General features: G+C 35.6%; 1 long non-coding RNA gene across 1 annotated transcript; it reads left to right on the plus strand.

Moving 5' to 3' along the window:
- The first annotated feature begins 8,859 nt into the window (after positions 1–8,859).
- Positions 8,860–9,285, plus strand: LOC111490552. Its single transcript, XR_002719590.1, has 2 exons — positions 8,860–9,049; positions 9,155–9,285. It is a non-coding gene; the product is annotated as an uncharacterized LOC111490552 (long non-coding RNA).
- Positions 9,286–25,347: the final 16,062 nt, after the last annotated feature.

Raw genomic sequence — 25,347 nt, forward strand, 5'->3', positions numbered from 1 at the left:
GTTCCAGTTCTATTCCAAAGTTTACCTTTCGCGATGGAGGAATTCTCGGGAGGTCCTCCGATAAGACATCAATAAATTCGTTTACTATGGAAACTGTATCTATTGGTTTTTCCTTTCCTTTTGTGATTACTACACAGGCTAGAAACGCCCACCCCCCTTGTTGTACCAGGCGTCTCGCTTTCATCATCGATATTATTTTTTGGAGTGGTATATGTGGAGATCCCTTTAAACATAAAGGTGAGTCCGTTTGGAGGTGTGAATATCACCTCTTTCTTATGGCAGTCTATGCTAGCAAAGTTTTCGGCTAGCCCGTCCATTCCTAGTTTGACGACAAAATTTGTCATATCCACTACTTTTAAGTCTACGTGGATGGTTTGTCCATCTTTTACTCTATTTTTCGTAACTAGGTCTACTTCTACTAGGGTACCAACCAACAATACGTGCATTAAGGGTTTTAACTAAGCTTATGATTTACTTATAACATTCCCTACATTCTACCATATAATTCAGATAAACAAAACATAAATATCATAACGTAAAGACATGCATTACATCAGATCACATCACAACACATTTTCATACAGTATCATGTCATGCATCATTTAAAGCTAACCACATTAAATATATCACAAGGATCATACATCCCTTATACTACATAAGGTATACCTGGAAATGACGGGGCACAGGTGCTTGGACCGTGGAACATGTCAAGCCTACATCGTAGGCTAGTCTACAAGATTTATAACCTAGGGCTCTGATACCAACTGTAACGACCCTAAAATTTCACCTATTCCATGTCTTGCCATATTATGATATGTTATCATAAGACCATGACATGTTGTATAGTTATGAAATTGATAATCTATGATTTATAAGCCTTCTTAGACCATGTCATAAAAGCTATGCCATGTACTGCAAAATGTTTCAGAATTATTAAGCATAATTCATAGAAGTTTTTCTTGCATCATATATTATGCCATGATAATAAACTATGTGAATCTCATGCATAATTGTGTGACACGTGCATTGGTCACTTACTTGGTTTGCTTAGGTTGAAGCTACTACGACTCCTTGATCCTAGCTTGACATTTCTCTCTAAAATTCAATTATGCCTAAGGAGTCCAACAATCACCGGTTAGAATTCTATTGTGGAAATTGACTAAACTAGTTAAGCATAAAATAATTTAATTTGACTCAACTAGTTAAGCCTAAAACTATTTAATCTTACTCCTACAAATTTAAAGTACTTGAGCCTAATTTTGCATAAAGTAATTTAAATTTACTCATAATAATTTAAACTAATTAAGCCTAATTTTGCATAAAATAATTTAAATTCACTCATAATAATTTAATCATGCTAAGTTTTACTATGCATAAATACTTTACATTTAACTCTCAAAATTTAAATTAGTTAAAGGTAGTTACACTAACTTTAAACACTTATGAAAAATTTCAATTAGGAGAAAAGGGTCCGAACATATAAGACCGAAGCCAAATCAGCCTAAATGTTGGCCTTGCGCCGTCAGAAAGTGTCATATCCAACTAGCTCGAACGTTCAAGTGAGATGCTAAAATGGACCTCCCCTTTGTAGTAGAGGCCAACCCCCCACTTTTGAGCATTAAGCAAGGTGGGACTATCCAATTTTTTTTAAATCTAATATTTTGGGAGACTACCCCAACCCAATAAGTTTAGAATTCTTATAAAGATTTAAAAATCTAAGCTATTTTTACTTGAACTTGTTTTAAAAGATTTCACCATGTGTATGTATCAATCACAAGTTACGAAGAAACATGAGAAGGAGACATCTCAATGGAGGTTATTTGAATAGGTAGAAAAACCATTCTTGTACCTTTGATTTCTGCAAATGTATTTGCTGATCAATTAAAGTTGGAGGAAAGAAAGAAAGAGTTTGAGGAAAAAAAGTTAAAACAAAAACAAGAGTGGAGTGAAAAAGTAGAGAAAAATCAAAGAGAAAAAAAAGAAGAATAAAAAAAGAGATCAAATTGAGGAAAGAAGGAAGAGAGTTAGTTATTTGGCTACACGAGAGGTGAAAAGGTTTTCAACAAAAATCAATCTTTGTACTCAGAGGATTTTTGGTCTCTAACTATAACAACTTTGCTTTTCCTAGAGATGAAATTGAAGAAAAAAGGAAGAGAGATAGTTATTTGGCTACAGTGGAGAGGTGAGAAGGTTTTCACGAAAATCAATCATGTACAATGGAGGATTTTTGGTCTCTAACTATAACAACTTGGCTTTTCCTAGAGATGAAATTGAAGAAAAAAGGAAGAGCGATAGTTATTTGGCTACAGTTGGAGAGGTGAGAAGGTTTTCACAAAAATGAATCTTTGTGTTGATTTACAATGGAGGATATTTGATCTCTAACTATAACAACTTGGCTTTGCTCGGTTTTTTTCAATCTCTTTTACAGGAATCTGAAGACATGTTTCAAGATAAAAAAATACCTCCCATTAGAGAGACAAAAGAAACAGTTTTTTTCAATCTCTTTTACAGGAATCTGAAGACATGTTTCAAGATAAAGAAATACCTTCCATTAGAGAGACAAAAGAAATTCAAAGGCAAGTGGAGGAGCTCATGGAAAAGGGCTATGTACCAGAAAGTTTGAGTCCATGTTATATACGAGACTTATTGGTGCAAAAGAAAGATGAAAAATATTTTGAAATCTGGATATCATCAAATTAGAATGCACGTAGGATATGAATGAAAAACAACTTTCAATATTAAGTTTGGATTGTATGAATGGCTTGTTATGCCTTTTAGGTTAACTAATGCTCCACGTACACCTATGCACTTAATATATAATGTTTTGAGAAAATATATGAGAAAACATGTTGTTTATATTGATGATATTATAATTTATTTGAAGATTTTGCTTGAGCATGTGGAGCATGTTAAATTAGTTTTGATTACACATAGAAAAGAGAAATTTAATTTTAATAAGGGTAGTTTTTGCATGGAAAAAGTTCACTCTATTGGCTTCATAGTTGGTAAAAGTAGAGTAGCTTTAGATAGAGGCAAAGTTAAATTCATTATGGATTTGCCAACACCAAAAAGTGCACGTAAATTTTGGAGTTTTCATGAGTTAGCTAACCTCTATAAGAGATTTATAAATGATTTTAGGACCATAGCTGAACTATTGAATGACTTAGTGAAAAAGAATATTGTTTTTAAATGGGGAGAAATGCAAGATAATGCATCCAATTTTCTTAGGAAGAAATTAAGCAAACCATCATTTGTTTTGGCTAGCTTTGATAAAACTATTGAAATTGAATGTGATGTATGTGGTTTGGGTATAAGTGTTGTTTTAATTCAAGATGGAAAGCACTTAATATATTTTAGTGAAAAACTAAATGAGTCATCATTGAAATATGCTACCTATGATAAAGAATTATTTGCTTTAGTTCATATATTGCATGTGTGGCAACACTACTTATGGCCTAGAGAATTGGTGATCCATTTTGAAACACTACTTATGGCCTAGAGAATTGGTGATCCATTTTGATCATGAAAAGCTTAAAGGATGTGAAGGGTCAAAGCAAACTGAATCGTAGACATGCAAAGTGGATTTAATTTATTGAAACATTTTTGTATGTCATCAAGTATAAGCAAGGTAACGATAATACAGTAGCTCATGTGTTATCTAAAAGGTATGATCTCTTTACATTTCTTACTGCAAAAATTCTTGGAGTTGAGCATATTATTGAATTATATAGAGATACCAAGACTTTAGAACTATTTATGCATCTTGTCTTTGCAAAAAAAAAGTGGTGGATGATTATTATGTGTTTCATAATTTTTTAATTAATAAGAGTATGCTTTGTATTCCTAAATGCTCTATAAAAGATTTGTTTTTGAGAGAAGCATATGGTGGTACCTTAATGGGATATCTTAGGATTAATAAAGTTTATAAGATGTTGCATAAACACTTTTGTTGGCCGAAGATGAAGTATGTGGCAGATTGATTTACTATGCTAATTTCCTTCTAATATTTTTGTGAGTGAAGCATTTAGATTTGATTAAAACATTTCAAAAGGAGGCGACGGAAAGAAGGTGATGATTTTTTCTGATTCGAGGATACACTAATTTCCTTCTAATATTTTTGTGAGTGAAGCATTTAGATTTGATCAAAACATTTCAAAAGGAGGTGACGGAAAGAAGGTGATGATTTTTTCTGATTCGAGGACAAATCCTCCTGAAGAGGGGGAAGATGATAAGAATCACTTTTTCGACGGAAAGAAGTGATGATTTTTTCTGATTCGAGGATACACTAATTTCCTTCTAATATTTTTGTGAATGAAGCATTTGAATAAAACATTTCAAAAGGAGGTGACGGAAAGAAGGTGATGATTTTTTCTGACTCGAGGATACACTAATTTCCTTCTAATATTTTTGTGAGTGAAGCATTTGAATAAAACATTTCAAAAGGAGGTGACGGAAAGAAGGTGATGATTTTTTCTGACTCGAGGATACACTAATTTCCTTCTAATATTTTTGTGAGTGAAGCATTTGAATAAAACATTTCAAAAGGAGGTGACGGAAAGAAGGTGATGATTTTTTCTGATTCGAGGAAGATGATAATGATTCGAGACCTCTTGTCAGGAAGATTCAAAAAAATACGTCAACAACAGAATTCGAACCTACGCACGAAGAGCTTTATTGATTTTAAATTTGTCACATTAACCACTTAAACACATCAACAATTATTAAAAAAACTTATGTTTAATTTCATAAATTATGTAAAAGTTAAATGGTCAATTTGACTTATTCTTTGTGGAGATTAAAGGGGATCGGGAATAAATCCCGTCCACAAACATATCGGGATTGAATCCCAATCACAAATGTCTTTTGTTGGGAGACTATAAATACCCACAATATGTTATGTAAAAATCAGATTCGTGGATGAATGTAATTCGGATCTCAAATTGAGACGTTTCCCTTAGAAATCCGAGCATCATATTTGTCATTTCTAAGTTTCAAGCAATTCTTATGTAGAATTGCACCCGAGCCATTCAATCAAGCCTTGATCATGTTAGATTGTGGAGAGACTCAATTTAGAACAAGGTTCCAAATCTTGCTTCTAGATCTTCGATCGTAAGAGGTAATCTAATTCTAGCCTTATCTCTTGGTTGATCCAAATTTCGTATAAGGAGGTGTTAATTACTTTGATTCAAGAGTTCTTGCTAAAACAAAAGCTTGGATCGTTGGGCTGAGAATTAGGGTTGCCTTATCACTATATTTTCATATTATGTTATGATGTGTTGTTATGATGACAAATGTTACGTTTTGTAATTTCATGTTTACTTATTATGCTATTGTGAATGTAACATATTATGAAAGTATGGTAGCATAGGGTACATTCACCTTATGTAATGATAAGAAATGGTTATGTAATGTATCAAATGAACAAAGATATGCATTGCACCAAAAATACATGCCCAGATTTTAATTGGGATAGCATGGTAGGTGCTAGGTTGCTTTCAACATCCATGGGACGATCGTTGGCGAACCCTACACGCAGTACAATCTAGTCACCCAAGGTTAGGGAAGTGATCCCCTATGCTTGTCAACTATTAAGATTACCTTCATTATCCTTCGTCCCCTCTTTTGACGGATCTACTATGCAAGATAATCAAAATGAACTATCGTTCACACAATCCTAGTTGGCCTAGGCCTAGCTTTATGGTGCTTGTACTAAAGTGTACAAGGAAGTAGAAGTAATGGCTTAGATGCTAGCTTTTCTTGCTTATTTGTACCATCTTTCTATTTTTTGACCATGGAACTTGCTTTGCTTATGCAGTGAAGGATCGAATACCTAGGTTGAGGCACGTCCTCATAAAATTCTAATCAGGCAATACGGTGATTTCTAGTATGAACATCTTGGAAAAGAGGTTGGTTGATTTCTTCTTTAGGGCCACAGAATCACCTATATTTTGGGGATGTGATCCTTCTGCATTAGCCAGGCTATCTCATGTTATCCCATTCTCCCTTTTTAAGAAACAGGTTAACAAAATAGTGGCCATATTCAAGAGACATTGGCCATTCAGCGGAACAGAAACTCAAACTACCCTAACTAGCATGTGCTTAGCTCAATAGTACAAATATTGTAGTAGGAAGGGATTGGAGGGACTAAAGATAGCGTAGCATTCATAGCCTAGATAGTTACCTTGGTCATTCTTTGGTGTCGTGGAGACATACTATTTTATTAGGGTTCTCTAATCACATTTTTGGGTAAACACAAGTCTAGATTTTTTATCACTACTCACCATCCTAGGGTATTTTGATAAGGCAACCCTAATCCTCAATCCAACTAATTAACATCTCCTTATACAAACTAATTAACATCTCCTAATTAACATCTCCTTATACAAAATTCGTATCAACCCAGAGATAAGGCTAGAATTAGATTACCTCTTACAATCGAAGATCTAGAAGCTAGATTTGAAAACCTTGTTCTAAATCGAGTCACTCCACAATCAAACTTAATCAAGGCTTGATTGAATGGCTCGGATGCAATTCTACGACAAGAATTGCTTGAAACTTAGAAATGACAAATATTATGTTTCGATTTCTAAGGAAACGTCTAAATTTGAGATCTCAATTTCATTTATCCACGAATCTGATTTTTACATAACAATTTGTTGGTAGTTATACTCCCATCAAATGACGTTTGTGGCCATGATATAATCTCGATCCCCTTAAATCTCCACAAAAGACGAAGTCAATTTGACCCTTTGACAATTCCAAACATTATGAAATTAAAAATAATAAGGTTTTCCACCCAACTTTGATATGTTTGAGTGGCTAAGGAGATTGACATTCTTGATTCTTATCATATTTAGTTCACTAGAAATCTATTGACATTATCAAGACTCTGCACACGCTATCGCGTCCTAATCTTATCAACATTCTTTAGTGCTTGCGAAGCACAAGTCCCTCTTACCAATTCTAATTTCCTACGCAATGGAAAGCATAGAAAACGACATTCATACGAAATTTTATCATAGGGGAATTTTGGTAATTTCTTCCATCATGCATAACATACTCATCCATATTGCTCAATTTGTATTTTAATCATGCACATAATACATAAAAAACATACGTACAATACATACTTATAAAAAAAAGCTTTTTTGAGGTCCTTAACGTGTATAAAACCACCTAGGTTAAGGAATGCTCGCATAATATCATGTCCTAGCGATCTTTACAAGTATTACTTGCCTAAAGTCTATGTGGTTACTTTCTTGATTGACGTTTACCTTCTTGAGCCAGCTATTCCACGTGTTTGGAGCTTAAGAATTTATGGAATTTCTCTTGTAGATCCTACTTCAAGCATAATTATGTTAATATGAAAATCAAGACAAAAAACTGACAAACAGAAGTCGAACGAACAAAATGAGAGTCACATGCGGTTACACATGTTGGGAAAGGCTTTTCACGTGCAATTTCACGCATGGAGGTTTTTTGTAGATCTCGGTTACTCATTGAGTCATTAGATTGGGTTCAGGTTGCATTTTTTGTTAGGGTCGAAGGTTAACGAGTTGCACAAGCAAGCTTTTGATCGAATCCAGGTTCAGGGATCAGGTTAACCTACATGCATGACACAATTAGTGGCTAAAAGATTCTCTCCGCTCAGCATTTGCCACTTGTCCTACTCAGCTTCAGACTCACTACTGCCAACATCGTCTAACGCTTGCCTTCTCCATTTTTGCAAACATTCAATATTTTAGAAATACGATGAGGTTTCTATTACCTATCTAATTTCTTCTAAATTTTGTAACTTCTTACGGGTACACATAGGTATTTTCTCTTAAGTTTATTTTATCCACAAAAACAAATAATAAAGTGCAAAGTTCGTCCATAATTTAAAACTTAAGAAATTTACCACTCCTTTAAAATACTGCTTTTAGATCCTAATGAACTCTAGCTTCCTATTATGAATCATGGGTCAAATTCCCCCGATATGAACCTACTAAAAGTTAAGAACTTAATTTCAAAAAATGAAATTAGAAAAAATGAAATGTTTGCTTACACTTCATTCATTCTTGACGGATTTGAATGGTAACACCCGAGCCGCAACAGATACATAACTCTTACTTTAATACCTTAAATTTGGAAATTTTTTGGACTTTATCATTGACATAGAGGGTGAATCTCAAGTGCAGAAGGAAAAACAAAGGCTTGAGAAGCCTTAGGGAACCTTGGAAAAAAAATTCAATATTTATCAAAAGAAAAATTTAGATAAAATAGACCCGGAAAAAAGGTAATTTTTTCTACCTTATAATTTGAGGGGTCTCAGCTGGCGTGTATGGAAAACAAAGAAGAGAGAGGAAGGGAGAATTTCTGTTTTTGTGGAAGGAACAAAAAGAAGAAAGTAAAAAGGACGCGAATCAGACACTTTAATGAAAAACTTGGCAAAAGATTTATCTCTAGTGGGTAAGAGGATCGATGAGTGTTAATTTTGGTTGTAGGATCGTTCGATTTGACTACGATGTTCGAGAAAAGGATTCTTACAAATTTTGTGTTGAAACTCGACTATGATTTGTTTCAGAATTAGATTCAAGAGATTTATAATTTCAATAAGAAAATATATTTTTTTTTCAAAATTTGAACTCAATTATTATGGTCTCTATCTTACGTAAGAATTAAAAAAAATGACATCGAATTGGTTGATTCGAGATCTTTATGATGTTTCGATTTCTAGATCTCGATTTCTAAGGAAACGTCAAAAAAATAGATTTAAATGCGTTGCTCATCGAAATCTAGAAAAATTGAACATTGGAAGAATCGACCGTGGATACACAGCTTGGGCTCCAAGAAAAAAGATAAAGAAAAGAATAAAACAAGTGAGAGAGAGAAAGGAGAAAGGAGAAGAAGTTAGGGTTTGGGAGAGAGGAAGAACAGAGAAGACAAACCGCCGTTGGAGATCGAATCCAAGGCAAGAAACTTCGAAGCAATACTTCTCTCAGTGCTGGAAAAGAAGTTTGGGTGGTAGATTCCCTCATTCCGGCAAGAAAATCCGATAACGGACAAAGTAAGTTTCCGATCTTCTTGTTTCAATTTTATGTAGATTTGAGGAGTTTCTTGAGAGTTAGATCTGGAGTTTTTGAGATATGTAACTAAAATAAGATTCACACAGGTTTCTTGAAGTTCCTGGACGAGAATCAGACGAAAATCGTTGTTTAGTCGGACTTTTGGTAAACCGATCGAAAATAGAAAATGTGAGTTTTTCCGTATCTTTGGACGACCTTAACTCATCCTATGTTCAAGGAAAATATAAAGAAAAAATATATTGTAGAAGTAAAATATGAGATCTACAATTTTCTTGAAGAAACTTTGTTGATATGGATTACATACTGAAAGATAAGAAAATCCAAAGAAAATAGATCGAAAACACAAAAACGCTCACATCTGGAAATTTGAAACACACGCAGGAGAGAGAAAGAGACCGCCATGCGTGGATCGGCGAACGGAAGAGTGCGGTGGAGCCGGCGTGTGTCACATGGCAGCGTTCCACTGGTGCACTGAGTCGGGTCGACCCATACACTCGCAAAACCGGTTTGGAAACCTGCAGTCCAACCCGACGTTTCTCGCCAAACACTGTGCGTCACGTGTCGCGCTTAGAAAATTTGAAGGTAAGTCCGCGACCGCTAGGGTTCGAAACGCGACACTGCCCGCGCGTGGAGGCTGCGCATGTGGGCGTGTGCCGGCACGTGTGGGGACCTACTGGCGCATGCACGATGCATGGGGCCCCATTCTCTCACCCGTTTGGCCTCTGTTTGCTTGTTTTTCACCCCGATTTCAACTCTGATCCTATTTTTATGTTAGAACCTATCAAAAAAATTCTAAACTTTTTGGGACCTTTTCCGGCAAATAAATTCTAGCTTGGGAAGGCACGCGTAACCAAGTAAGTAGTCCTTTGGATTCCCACGAGTAGTACTTGTAGGAACTGCTAGAAACAAGCATGCATGCTACCACCCATAAACTTAGCTAGCAAGACCTAACATATTAGTATGGAAGCTGGGAAAATGAAATGATTAAGGAAAGATAGATATGAAATGTTTATTAAATCTATTTTGATTGAGATTCTGATAAAGTATGTATGCATGAGGAGGATGGGAAACTTGTGAAATCTGCGCTCCGGGTAAAGATGGACATTATCTTCCAGTTGAGCATGTTTGTTAATATTGCATGAACTGCTCCGTGTTAACTCCTATGGTTTAGTCTGATATGAGTTAGCAGAGGGACCTAATGACCCTATAGATCATGGGCTCCAACGATCCAAGATTAAGTACTAGGACACTCCACTATAGCCTAGTAGTTGCACTCCCCTCACTATAGATATATTTCTGTCCATTTGATATAACCATGATTAGTAAGTCGATCCTTCACAGGTTGTTCGTAACTAAAGTCGAGTCAATTAGTTGTTTTACCCCTGAAGTTACTTCTTGTTCCTTATGTCCCACTGATCCTCTTATGAACAATTGGTTTGTGGTCCAACCAATAAACCAAATTCCTCTCAGGCGAATGAGTGGGCGGGGCCCCTTGTTCAAGACCTGAAGTCAGTACTTAAGAAAACTACCTCTCTTCTATCCCTAAAAGTGGGTAAGAGCGAATTCCATCTTGCACCCCACGTCCCCAGCTATTCACCCAGTCTTACCCCTGAAATGAGAGGCCTATTGAGTCGGCAAACTCGAGCCACTCTCACCCATGCAAATCTAAGGATAATTCTGAATGAATAGGAGTTCATGGTTAGCTCAAGATTAAGATCGAGTTACCTAGGTCATCGAATGAAAAGAAAATCAGTCTCAATAGTAAACGACATTATAAAGAGAGAGTAATTTTCTTCATGGTCCGATCCTATGCAATACTCATTGCATAGGACGCCCCCACTCACATGTCTTCACATGTACAATTTCATGATCACATTGTTTATATCATATACAAAAGTGGGTCGCATCCATAGTGTCCCCAAAATAAGGTACTCAGCCTTATCCTTATACTATAGTCATTTTGACTATATACTTGAACTTGATCCACTTTTATGTCTCTACATATTCTTAGTTTATTGGATTTAGATTAATGAACGTAAAGTTCACTTTATTCAATAACAATCTTTACTGAATAAACATCAATAATAACTTTATTGAAAATAGAAAATGTCTTTGTTTACAAACTATGAGTTTTAGGACATAAAACCCAACAGTGTGACAGGTGCCCAAACCTAGTGGTGATAGCTAAAAGGTCTTTTGAGCAAGACCCTTGGGCCGTAGAAACCCGTCCCTGAGCGAGGGACGTAGAGCCACGTAGGATGACTCAGGATCTGACCAGCACACAGGGAGTCGCACCCCGAATTTAGTGGATGTATGGTCCCGTGTGAGGGTTGTCAGCTAACCTCCACTGATGATGTTCAGAGAGAGTCACGTATTCAAATCTAGCCATACGATCCCCTAAGATTTACTTATGAGGTCGCACCTCACCTCAGGATACTGATCATTTCACTGCATAAAATGGGCAAGCTTCCTAAGATACAGAAAAGAGAGTTGTAGCGTTATTCGTACTCACTAGAACCTAGAGATACGACCGTGGATACCTACTAAGATAAGGATGCGAAAAGAGCTTACAAGTAGGTTGCTTAATGAGTATATGTTTATACTCACCCCTTTCTCCCTTTTTTTTCAAGTACCAGTCGATATGTGGAGCTGTTCGACAGCTGCACTGTCACAGAGGGGTGTCATTCCAGAGCGTCAGTCTCTTGTCGATCTTTTAGAGTCCTTTGTCCATTTTTTTTTTAGTCTTTTGTATTTTCTTCATAATTGTATTTCCCGTTCGAAATATTTTATTTTATTTTTGTATTTAATTTGGTGTCGTTGACTCCTTTTTCTTGTTTTAAATTTTATCAAATTTTCATCTCTTATTTTATCTTCTTTTGAATTTCATTTGTTTTCGCTTTCTTCTTTTTAGTCACGATTCGGTTTATTGAAGTCTCGAAAATCGAGTCGTGACAGATTGGTATCAGAGCAGTCAGGTTTTAGATTCTGTCGACTTTATTTTTAGGATAGAGAGTCGTACACCTCTGTGACTCTGTAACGACCCTTAAATTTTACCTATTTAATCTAAGGTCATTACTATACCTTGAAATACGGAATATACATTAAATGGCCCATGTACATAAATGCAACTTACACTCGCCTTTTATTACCTCGTGAAAGAGAATTACAAGGGAAAGAAAGGAAAAGAACATTTAACATTATTGAGATAAAAGGAAAGGAACAAAACCGAAATGAATGTCTTATTCTACCCTATGGTTTATTATGCAAACACAAATTAACCTATACTAACCTATACTAATGTTGAAAACCGAATTCAACCTAGACTATGAAATGGAAAAACAGCTACCCTATGCATGTGCCACGATCCTGAGGTGTACGATGCCACCGTCGATGTCACATGGGTGTCGTGCCCTTATCTGAAAAAGTAAAGTAGCATGAGGCTTGAGTATTTCTAGAATACTCAGTAAGTGACCCCCTATCGGGGTTATGCAACAATCACATGCAATGAAATGATGGGACCTATCATTTTGTTTCGTTTTTCCTACGGTGCAGTCCTAACGGGTAATCGTGGATGTGTACCATATACTATACACACAACCCATACGTGCGAGTATGGGCTCACCTGCTAGTTCGCACACCGCTGGGCCAATGTCCTTATCCAGTGGGCATACTCTAGGAGCCCCTTATGCCAGGACCCGTTAAAACTAGAACCGTCATGGCAGCGCTATGTAATGCATAACGATTGTTGTCCTGCCATTGGATGTATGCGTCCGTACCCTCATGATGGGATGGGGGTATCCCCCAGATGCATGAACACACATAATGCATGAGATTCCCCTATTTCTACATTTATTTTTAATGACCATAACCCCCCTGTCGCGTTCCATGCTTTATGTCATTCTCATTTTCAATTCACATTTCATACACATTTCTATCGGGGTTATGATTCCAGACAGTTTACCGTGTTTCATGTCATACAATTCATGCTGTTCACATTTACATATTCCATACGAACATGCCATAATCATTCAAGGACCACATATCGTCACATGCATTAACATATCAAATCAAATTAAGCGCCATACATAGCATACATTCACGTTCGCATGATTTAATACTTGAGCACATTAAACTAGCATACAATTTAATGACACGTGCAAATCCACGGGCACGTGCCAACATACAAACCATAATGCGTAAGCTACGATGGGTGAGCCACTTACTTGGTAGGCTTTAGTCAAAGTACTCCCTAGAATATAATGTAAGCTCCTAGCTCCTCGTGATCGTTCTACGCTTCCATTGGTGGTCGGTTCCTATTGGTTCATTAGTCACTTTCGTTAGTATTTCACAAATATAATTAATTCCCAACTTGAATTTGTGAAATACTAACTTAAAATGTTCTATTTTACCTTAAATAGTGCCGAAACTAAGTCCGGGAGGGTCGGAACGGTGACAAACGGGTTGGAAATAGGTTTCCCAAGCTGAATAAGCCGTCGGAGCTGAGAAACCGCCACCGAGCCGATTGAGCCGCCAGAGCCCAGGGGAGCCGCGCTGCAGACATGTTATGTGGCACAATCAGAGAGCGACGCGTGTGCATGGGTCTCGGGTGGAGGCGCGGGTTTTCAGATTGCTCACGGGTTTTGGGTCATACGAGGGTGACGGGCCATTTGCGGGTGATGGGTTGTTCGCGGGTGATGGGCCGTTCGCGGGTGACAGGCCATTCGTAGGTGTTGGGTCGTTCGTAGGTGACAGGTCATTCGCGGGTGAAGGAAAAATGTAGGCGAGATGGGCTTATGAGCTTTGGGCTGACCTAAGGGGACTAGGTTCGATTTGGGTTACGAGATTCGAGCCTCGGGCCGAACTTTGTCCTCTTTGCTCGATTGCCTGCACATTTTTTTGGCGACCTTTCTCTCTCTTCGATAACATTGTCTCGATGTCCTTTTCTCCTCCTTTTTTCTCCGTTCCCGTGTCTCTTCTTCACTCTAACCCCATTTTCGGTACAAATTTCGTTTGTAAGGGCCTCACACTCCCAGATCTAGAGAAGTTTGGAAGTCCGATGTTCCGTCTTTCTTTCCGATGGTGTTCAACGTAAATGATTCATCTAAATCTACTCATGATGGGTGTAAAAGGTTATGGGATTACTTTTGTAAGGTAAAGTGGAGATTTTGACGTTGATCTCGTATGGTTCGGCTTTGCTGGAGTTTCGTCGGAGTTTTCTGTTCCTTCTCGTTTATTTTTCACTATTTTCGTTCTTCGCAGGTTGTTTCGGGGTGGTTGAAGGTCGGGGTCGAGTTCTATGGCATCCCAGCCTTCGACTTCCCTTTGTGGGTCGTGTGCGAGTGAAAATTTCAGCTCAGTTTTTGGCTCTGCCGACGACCCCCTTTTTTCGATTCCGTTATAGACTCAACTCGACAACACGCCTCTCCGCGACCAGGTATTCAGTCTAACCTTGTTTAGTTGGTTATGATATGATGTAAAGCGTATGAATATTATATTTGTCTTGGGTTACGTGGTAACTATAATTATGCCTATGCTACATGCGAGTTATTGTGAGGAGGCCAAGAGAGGTCATTTTATAGCTTACTAGCCTTAGGAAGATAGAGAGGTGACGCCACAAAGTGCGAGACGTCGAAAGATGTACATGAGACTTTCTAAGGTCTAGTGATAAGAATCAAGGTGTTCCAAATGAGCCTATTGCCAAGAAGATTCAAAAAAATATGTCAACAACACCTACGCACAAAAAACTCAATTGATTTCAAACCTATTGCATTAGGCACTCAAGCACATCAACATTTGTTTAAAAAATCTATGTTTAATTTCATAAATTATGTAAAAGTCAAATGGTCAATTTGACTTATTCTTTTGTGGAGATTAAAGGGAATCGGGAATAAATCCCATCCACAAGCGTCTTTTGTCGGGAGACTATAAATACCCACAATATGTTATGTAAAATTCGAATTCGTGGATGAATGTAATTCAGATCTCAAATTAAGATGTTTCCCTTAGAAATCCGAGCATCATATTTGCCATTTCTAAGTTTCAAGCAATTCTTGTGGTTGAATTGCACCCGAGCCATTTAATCAAGCCTTGAACAAGTTAGATTGTGGAGTGACTCAATTTAGAACAAGGTTTCAAATCTTGCTTCTAGATATTCGATCGTAAGAGGTAATCTAATTCTAGCCTTATCTCTTGGTTGATCCAAATTTTGTACAAGGAGGTGTTAATTACTTTGATTCAAGGATTCTGGCTAAAACCAAAGCTTGGATCGTTGGGCTGAGGATTAGGGTTGCCTTATCAATTTGGTATCAGAGCGTAGGTTGCATCTTTGTGGCTGACTCTAGAATTGATTTTATCTTTAATTTTCGCTATTATTTATCGTTTCTTTAAAGCTGTCATTTATTTTCTTACTGTCATTTCCATCGTTCTTCATTATCTTTCTATTTTGTTCTTAGCATCCTCTTAAAGATCCTATTTAGATCTTGAAAAAAAATATCTGTATCATATTTCTCTTAATAAATCCTTATTATTAGATCATTTGCACGTTTATTTGAAGATCAAATAAATTTAAATTCTCATTTTTCCCTAAAGCATATAAATCTAAAATTGTTGTGTTCGATCTTCACGACCATTCTCTTTGAAATTCTTTTTTTCAGTGTGCAATTATATCGAAAAATATCTTTGTCGCTTATTTGTTTGTTCACTTGTTTTATTTTGTTGTTATTTCATAATTAACTTATCTTGATTGCCTTGAATAGCTTGCTACTATCAGAATTGTTTTACCCATATATTAGCCTACCTTGATCATAATTTAGTCACTTTCCCAAACAGCCTACCTTTGTGTGTATAAACAAGAGTGTCCTTAAGTGTAAAATCAGTGAGTTGAGTGTCTGAGGTCCTAAACATATTTTACTACTGTTTGTACAATCATGAACCAAGACGAGGAAAATGGAGGGGAAATCAATGATCTAGTTGAAGAAGTCCAGAAGAATGAGGAGGAATTGGAAGATTGGATTCATTTGGCACTTATTACAAGAAGACTTGTTAAAACTCAAGTTACGGATGTTGATGATCAAAGAGACAACTTGTTCCACACGCGGTGTTTAGTCAAGGGGACTGCTTGTAGTCTTGTCATTGATAGTGGAAGTTGCACCAATGTTGTAAGTACCATGTTGATCAAAAGGTTGCAAATTCCGACCCAAGATCATCCTAAACCTTACAAGCTCCAATGACTCAATGATAGTGGAACAATGAAGGTAGTTTCTCAAGCTTTAATATCTTTTACTTTGGGAAAATATAAAGATGAAGTTCTTTGTGATGGGAATTTGATAGGAGGGTTATGTATGATAGCTATTTGAATAGGTATTCTTTTGTAAAAGATGGTAGAAAAACCATTCTTGTACTTTGAGTTTTGCAAATGTATTTGCTGATCAATTAAACTTGGGGGAAAGAAAGAAAGAGTGTGAGGAAAAAGAGTTAGAAAAACAAGAGTTGAGTGAAAAAATAAAGAAAAATCAAAGAGAAAAAAAAAAAGAATGAAAAAAGAGATGAAATTGAAGAAAAAAGGAAGAGAGAGTTATTTGGCTACGGTTGTAGAGGTGAGAAGGTTTTCACAAAAATAGATTTTTGTACTTATGTACAATGGAGGATTTTTGGTCTCTAACTATAACAACATGGCTTTGCCGGGTATTTTTCAATCCCTTTTCGAGGAATTTGAAGAAATGTTTCAAGATAAAGAAATATCTCTCATTAGAAGTACTGAACATAAAATAGACTTCATTCCAAGGACTGTTATTCCTTATAAGCCAGCTTATCTAGTCAATTCAACCGAGACAAAAGAAATTTGAAGGCAAGTGGAGGAGCTCATGGAGAAGGGCTATGTACGGGAAAGTTTAAGACCATGTTCTATACGAGACTTATTGGTGCCAAAGAAAGATGAAACTTGGTGCATATGCATGGATAATAGAGTCATCAACAAAATCATGGTAAAGTATCGACATCTTATTCCTAGGTTAGACGATTTGCTTGATTTATTGCATGATTCGTGTCTAGTTATAAAAATTATCTTGAAATCTGGATATCATCAAATTAGAATGCACGTAGAAGATGAATGGAAAACAACTTTCAATATTAAGTTTGGATTGTATGAATGACTTGTTATGCCTTTTAGGTTAACTAATGTTCCTAGTACACCCATGCGCTTAATATATAATGTTTTGAGAAAATATATGAGAAAACATGTTGTTGTTTATATTGATGATATTATAATTTATTTGAAGATTTTGCTTGATCATGTGGAGCATGTTAAATTAGTTTTGATTACACATAGAAAAGAGAAATTTAATTTTAATAAGGATAGTTTTTGCATGGAAAAAGTTCACTCTATTGGCTTCATAGTTGGTAAAAGTAGAGTAGCTTTAGATAGAGACAAAGTTAAATTCATTATGGATTTGCCAATACCAAAAAGTGCATGTAAATTTTGGAGTTTTCACGAGTTAGCTAACCTCTATAAGAGATTTATAAATGATTTTAGAACCATAACTGAACTATTGAATGACTTAGTGAAAAAGAATATTGTTTTTAAATGGGGAGAAATGCAAGAGAATGCATCAAATTTTCTTAGGAAGAAATTAAGCAAACCATCATTTCTTTTGGCTAGCTTTGATAAAATTATAGAAATTGAATGTGATGTATGTGGTTTGGGCAAAAGTGTTGTTTTAATTCAAGATGGAAAGTACTTAATATATTTTAGTAAAAAACTAAATGGGCCAACATTAAAATATGCTACCTATGATAAAGAATTATTTGCTTTAGTTCATATATTGCATGTGTGGCAACCCTATTTATGGCCTAGAGAATTGGTGATCCATTTTGATAATGAAAGCTTAAAGTATGTGAAGGGTCAAAGCAAACTGAATCATAGACATGCAAAGTGGGTGGAATTTATTGAAACATTTTTGTATGTCATCAAATATAAGCAAGGTAATATGGTAGCTGATGTGTTATCTAAAAGGTACGATCTCTTTACTTCTCTTAGTGCAAAAATTCTTGAACTTGAGCATATTACTGAATTATATAGAGATGACCAAGATTTCAAAAATATTTATGTATCTGGTCTTGCAAAAAAAAAAAAAAAAAAAAAGCTATGGAGGGTTATTATTTGTTTCATAAATTTTTTATGCTTTGTATTCCTAAATCCTCTATAAAAGATTTTCTTTGGAGAGAAGCACATGGTCGTGCCTTAATGAGACATCTGAGGATTAATAAAGTTTATAAGATGTTGCATAAACACTTCTTTTGGTCGAAGATGAAGCACGATATCCAAAAGTTTTGTAGCAAATGTTTTAAACGCAAAGAAACTAAATCTAGATCACAACCAAACGAATTTTATACTCATTTGAATGTACCTAACAAACCTTGGACTAATATATCAATACAATTTGTTCTTGATTGACTGCACACTAAAAATGGTAAAGATTGTATTTTTGTTGTGGCAGATACGTCATTTTTTTTTCTGATTCGAGGACGAATCCGATTCAAAAAAATATGTCAACAACAGAATTTGAACATATGCGCAGAGAGCTCAATTAATTTCAAACCTATCGCATTTGAATGTACCTAACAAGCCTTGATCAAGTTAGATTGTGGAGTGACTCAATTTAGAACAAGGTTCCAAATCTTGCTTCTAGATCTTCGATCGTAAGAGGTAATCTATTTCTAGCCTTATCTCTTGGTTGATCCAAATTTCGTATAAGGAGGTGTTAATTACTTTGATTCAAGAGTTCTTGCTAAAACAAAAGCTTGGATCGTTGGGCTGAGGATTTGGGTAGCCTTATCACCTAGTACGAGGTGAAATACCTTGGACCCAGCCTCCTATGACCATAATTCTAGATGGCAAGCATGCCTCTGTGGAGAGCACGTAGTAGCCCTAGACAGTATAGAAAATGCCTTGGTACAAACCACATAAGTAGACCCAAGAAATATTTCATACAACCAAAGAGGATCACTATAGGAATTAAACACCCCTCAAAGCAAACCATTACCTCAATTGAATTGAGTTTTGGTTATGTTGGGAAGTTGCGAGATAAAATCCACCAATAATGAGAATGAAGCAATGGAAGTCATGACTTCAAGGTTTGGTTGGAGGCTTCACGAACTAAGTTCAAGTTTATGGACTTCCAAAAGTGTGATGTGCCCTTTATGCCACTAATGAGATATGGGGTGTAGGATATTCCTATTGATGGATCACCTAATGGATGACAAGTCGTTTTGGACCTTATGGATGACAATTCTTATTCGAAACTATAGTTGTAGAATTTTTTGAACTTATCTGTTCTCCCTCACCTTAAAATTTCGAAGGTCCTCGTAAAAAGTTTGAAAGTTCAACTTAAAAAAATAAATCGGGAATTTAATACCTTGAGTGCTATACCATATGTAATCTATAAATTGCTTTCTCTATTTTATATTTTCTACGGGAAAGTATGCATATTTTGTTGTCCATTTTATGAAAGTGTTTTAAAAATCAATCAAATATTTATTATTCTTGGGCTAGTAACTCAAGGAATTTTGTTATTGCAAATCTAATAAATGTCTAAAATTATCCCAAAATTAACCTTAAATTGTGTTGCATAACCCAAATTAGTTAAATCATTAAGTTTTTTTACAACCATAGCATGCATTTACATAGTTTCTTGCATGTACTATAAGTATGTATATTTATTCACATGTCCAACACAAATTGGTAGTTAAGCTAAAGGTTGATTAGGAAATGATAAAGAATATTGTCGTTTTCTTTCTTTTCATGGTGGCTTTAGTGGGGGGCTCAGGTTCCAAGCGTCGCGTTACCACCACCAGGACCTTCTAGATATTATATTCATGTGGTTAACGGGCTAAGCAAACTTCGGTTGCTTGTGCAGTCTAAAGACGATGACTTGGGGTATCATAGTTTGCTTAATTATGGAGATGATTACCAATGGAACTTCAAGGTTAACTTTTGGGGAACAACCCTCTATTGGTGCAAATTGGAGACGCCACATGCATATGTCTCTTTTGAAAGCTTTTGGCCTGAAACGCAGCACTTATGGCTCCGTGATAGGTGCAAACATGGAACGGTAGGAACTTGTATTTGGACGGCTAAAGATGATGGAATTTACTTGAGAAACTTTCTTGCTAATGTTGATGAATTGATACAAAAATGGATCTATATAAATTATGAATTATGAAGAAAAAAAATTAAATTTGTATGTAAAAACAAGTTTTCAAAATTGTAATAATGATTTTGAGTGATAAATATTAGAGAAAGTTTAGAATAATAAAATCTAAAATAGGTATTAAACACTCATGTTACTGCAAATCTTCACATCAATTTTAAAATAGAATGGTAGGCACAACCCTTGAATTTCCATATATCTTATTAAAAGTTTCCCATATTATATTGTAGTTCCACAATCTTTCTTGATGTTCGATTTTCAAGAATTTGGATTTCCGACCAAATTTAAAAATATGAAAAAGCAAACAAAAAATGAAAAGTAAAATAAAATAAAACATGAAAATTCGTTAAAATATAATTTTAAATGAAGATAAACAACACCAAAATTAAATATAAAATAATATTTAATTACAAGAGGGTGCTATTAAATAAAGGTGAAAATTGTGTTGGGATATACAAACACCACTAGTGAGGCAAATACCTTATATGGTGTAAATTATATTATTCAGTTAATAATGCAATCACACACAATATATGACTGTGACTTATGGATTAAACCATAACATGACCTCTGGTTTTTTTCAATTCTTGGCAGAGTTGGATGCATGGTACTTTTCTACACACGGCCCATGTACGCATACATGGACCCATCAAATGAATTGTTATACGTGCCCCTTACGTCGGACTTTGTCGGGCACAACACAATACACATCACTGGACCCTCATAAAAGAAAAAGTCTTCGTGATAACATGTCGAACATAAATATCGAAGGTATGCATCCGTACTAACATAACATAAGGGGGAAGTATCCCGATACACATGACATACATACATGCACGAGGTCCCATGATTTTTATTCATAAGATAACATTTATTTCATTTCCTTTCTCCTTCCCTCCAATCACGCATACATGGATAAACATCACATAATTCATCACATAACTTTACATGGAAAGATGTAACATTTCATACCGATAGTAAGGCCACTTACCTGATTAGCTTAGGTTGGTGTCACCAATTTATCATTGAGAAAGTTCGATTTTGTCCTTTATATTCAAGTCAACCTATATGAACCATGACATCAAGGTCAATTTCAATTCTCTAAATTTTACAACGCTCCATGTGTTAGACTTCATGTGAGCATTAGAGACTCTATGAGCGGAGTCTTGGAGGGTTATATATATATATAATTCCATTTTCATTAAATATGTTATTTTCTATTATTACTGTTCTAGGAAAGATATTATTACTAGAAAGAATTTGATGAAGTTTCTTGACATGATATTTCATCGGTTTTGTCTTTTAATTTTCACCAAATCCTTAATTTTTTCTCTATTAAATTTCATCTATGTATTTTTAAAATTAACCTTATTTATTTTAATTCTTCAAATTTCCTCTTTTTCTTTTAATCAATTATTGCTCCTACATCTTGGCTTAAATTTTCTTACCATATTTCTTTCTTTTTTATCTTTTCTCCTCTATTCTTTTCCATTAACCGTTTGGCTTTACAATATCTCCTTTTTCTTTCTTTTTCTTATTGTATTTTTCTTTTATTTTTCTATTTTATTTTGTTAGCAGTATTCTTGATTTCCATCCGTATTGCATTTTGCTCGATTTGTGCTAATTAAGTGTTGTGAACTCGCATAGGTTTACTTGGATTTCAAAGGGAAAAATTGAACTAGCTCCAAGTACGATTTAGGGACTTCAACTTAACTACCTTGGTAAGTTTCTTCACTACTGTTTTGGTTCGATGAATGGTTTGAAGCACGAGTGGCGGATGCCCTGTGGCCCTTGCTTGTGTCGTCCCTTGTGATTTCTATATTTGCATATTATGTTATGACGTGTTGTTATGATGACAAATGTTACGTTTTGTAATTTCATGTTTACTTATTATGCTATTGTGAATGTGACATATTATGAAAGTATGGTAGCATAGATTACATTCACTTTATGTAATGATAAGAAATGGTTATGTAATGTATGAAATGAACAAAGATATGCATGGCACCAAAGATAGCCAATATTTTAATTGGGATAGCATGGTAAGTGCTAGGCTGCTCTCATCATCCATGGGAGGTTCGTTGGCGAACCCTACCCACAGGACAATCTAGTCACCCAAGGTTAGGGAAGTGATCCCCTATGCTTGTCAACTATTAAGATTACCCTCATAATCCTACGTCCCCTCTTTTGACGGATCAACTATGCAAGATAATCAAAATGAACTATCATTCACACAATCCTGGTTGGCCTAGGCCTGGCTCGACGGTACTTGTACCAAAGTGTAAAAGGAAGCTGAAGTAACGACCTAGATGCTACCTTTTCTTGCTTAATTTCTACCATCTTTCTATTCTTTGACCATGGAAACCTTCTTTGCTTATGCAATGAGGGATCGAATACCTAGATTGAGGCACGTCTTCATAAAATTCTAATCAGACATTACGGTGATTTCTAGTATGAACATCTTGGAAAAGAGGTTGGTTGGTTTCTTCCTTATGGCTAGAGAGTCACCTATATTTGGGGATGTGATACTTCTACACTAGCCAACAATTAGGCTATCTCATGGTATCCCACACTCCCTTTTTAAGGAACATGTTAACAACATAATGGCTATATTCAAGAGACTGCAGGCCATTCAACGGAACAGAAGCTCAAACTACTAGCATGTGCTTAGCTCAATAGTACTAATATTGTAGTGGAAAGGGATTGGAGGGTTTAAAGATAGCGTATCATCCACGCATCTCATAGCCTAGGTAGTTACCTTGGTCATTCTTTGGAGTCGTGGAGATCTACCATTTTATTAAGGGCCTCTAATCACATCTTTGGGTAAACACAGGTCTAGATTTTCTATCACCGCTCACTATCCTAAGGTCTTTTGATAAGGCAACCCTAATCCTTAATCCAACGAATAATGCTTTTGTTGAAGAAAAACACTTGAATCAAAGTAATTAACACCTTCTTATACAAAATTCAGATCAACCAAGAGATAAGGCTAGAATTAGATTACCTCTTACAATCGAAGATCTAAAAGCATGATTTGGCAACCTTGTTCTAAATCGAGTCACTCCGCAATCAAACTTAATCAAGGCTTAATTGAATGGCTTGGATGCAATTCCACCACAAGAATTGCTTGAAACTTAGAAAAGACTAATATGATGTTCCAATTTCTAAGGAAACGTCTAAATTTGAGATCTCAATTTCATTCATCCACGAATTTGATTTTTACATAACAATTTCTTGGTATTTATACTCCCCATAAATACATAAATGACGTTTGTGACCATGATTTAATCCCGATCCCCTTAAATCTCCACCAAAGACGAAGTCAATTTGGCCTTTTGACAATTTCAAACAATATGAAACTAAAAATAATAAAGTTTTCCACCCAACTTTGATACGTTTAAGTGGCTAAGGAGACGGCCATTCTTGATTCTTATCATATTTAGTCCACTAGAAATCTATGGACCTTATCAAGATTCTACACACGCTATCTCGTCCTAATCTTATCACGATTTTATACTGCTTGTGAAGCACATGTCGCTCTTACCAATTCTAATTTCCTACGCAATGGAAAGCATAGAAAACGACATTATACGAAATTTTATCATAGGGGAATTTTGGTAATTTCTTCCATCATGCATGATGTACTCATCCATATTGCTCAATTTTTATTTTAACCAAGCATATAATACATAAAAGACATACATACAATACATACTCACAAAAATAAAGCTTTTCTGAGGTCGTTAACATGTATTTTTTACCATCTAAGTTAAGGAATGCTCGTCGCATGCTATCATGTCCTAGCAATCTCTACAAGTATTACTTGCCTAAAGTCTATGTGGTTACTTACTTGAATGACGCTTACCTTCCTGAGCCAGCTATTCCACGTGTTTGGAGCTCAAGAATTTATGGAATTTCTCTCGTAGATCCTAATTCAAGCATAATTATGTTAATATCGAAGTCAAGACAAAAAACTGACAAATGGAGGTCGAACAAACAAAATGACACTCACATGCACTTACACACGTCGAGAAAGGGTTTTCACATGCAATTTAACGCATGGGATTTTTTGTAGATCTCGGTTACTCATTGAGTCATTGGATCGGTTCCTGGTTGCATTTTTTGTTATGGTCAAAGGTTAACGAGTTGCACACACAAGCTTTTTGATCGAATCAAGGTTCAGGGATCGATTTAATCTACATGCACGTCACAATTAGTAGCTGAACGATTCTCTCCGCTCAGCATTTGCCACTTGTCCTGCTGAGCTTTAGACTCACTACGGTCAACGTCGTCCAACGCGTGCCTTCTCCCTTTTAGCCAACATTCATTATTTTAGAAATCCGATGAGGTTTCTATTACCTATCAAATTTCTTCTAAATTTTGTAACTTCTTACGGGTACACATAGGTATTTTCTCTTAAGTTTATTTTAGCCACAAAAAGAAATAATAAAATGCAAATTCGGTCAAGAATTTAAAACTTAGGAAATTTACCTTTTCTTTAAATTCAATGAAATACTGCCTTTAGATCGTATTGTACTCTAGCTTCGTGTATGAATCTTGGGTGAAATTCCCCCAATATGAACCTATAAAAGTTTAGAACTTAATTTCAAGAAGCTAAATTAGAAAAAAAGAAATGCTTGCATACGCTTCATTTATTCTTGAAGGATTTGAATAGTAACACCCGAGCCGCAACAGATACATAACTCTTACTTTAATACCTTAAATTTAGAAATTTTTGGATTTTATTATTAGCATAGAGGGTGAATCTCAAGAAAGGAAAAAAAAAATGCTTGAGAAGCCTTAGGGAACCTTTGGAGCAAAAATTCAATATTTATCAAATTAAGAAAAATTTAGATAAAAATCCACTAGACAAAAAGGTAATTTTTTCTACCTTATAATTTGATGGGTCTGGGTTGACCGGTATAGAAAACAAAGAAGAGAGAGGAAGGTAGAATTTCGGTTTTTGTGGAAGGAGGAAAAACAAGAAAGTAAATAGGACGGCAATCGGACACTTTAATGAAAAATTTGGCAAAAGATTTATCTCTAGTCCTAGTAAGAGGATCGATGAGTGG

Source organism: Cucurbita maxima, unplaced genomic scaffold (genome assembly GCF_002738345.1).
Source record: "Cucurbita maxima cultivar Rimu unplaced genomic scaffold, Cmax_1.0 Cma_Scf00015, whole genome shotgun sequence".
In the NCBI taxonomy this organism is placed as follows: domain Eukaryota; kingdom Viridiplantae; phylum Streptophyta; class Magnoliopsida; order Cucurbitales; family Cucurbitaceae; genus Cucurbita; species Cucurbita maxima.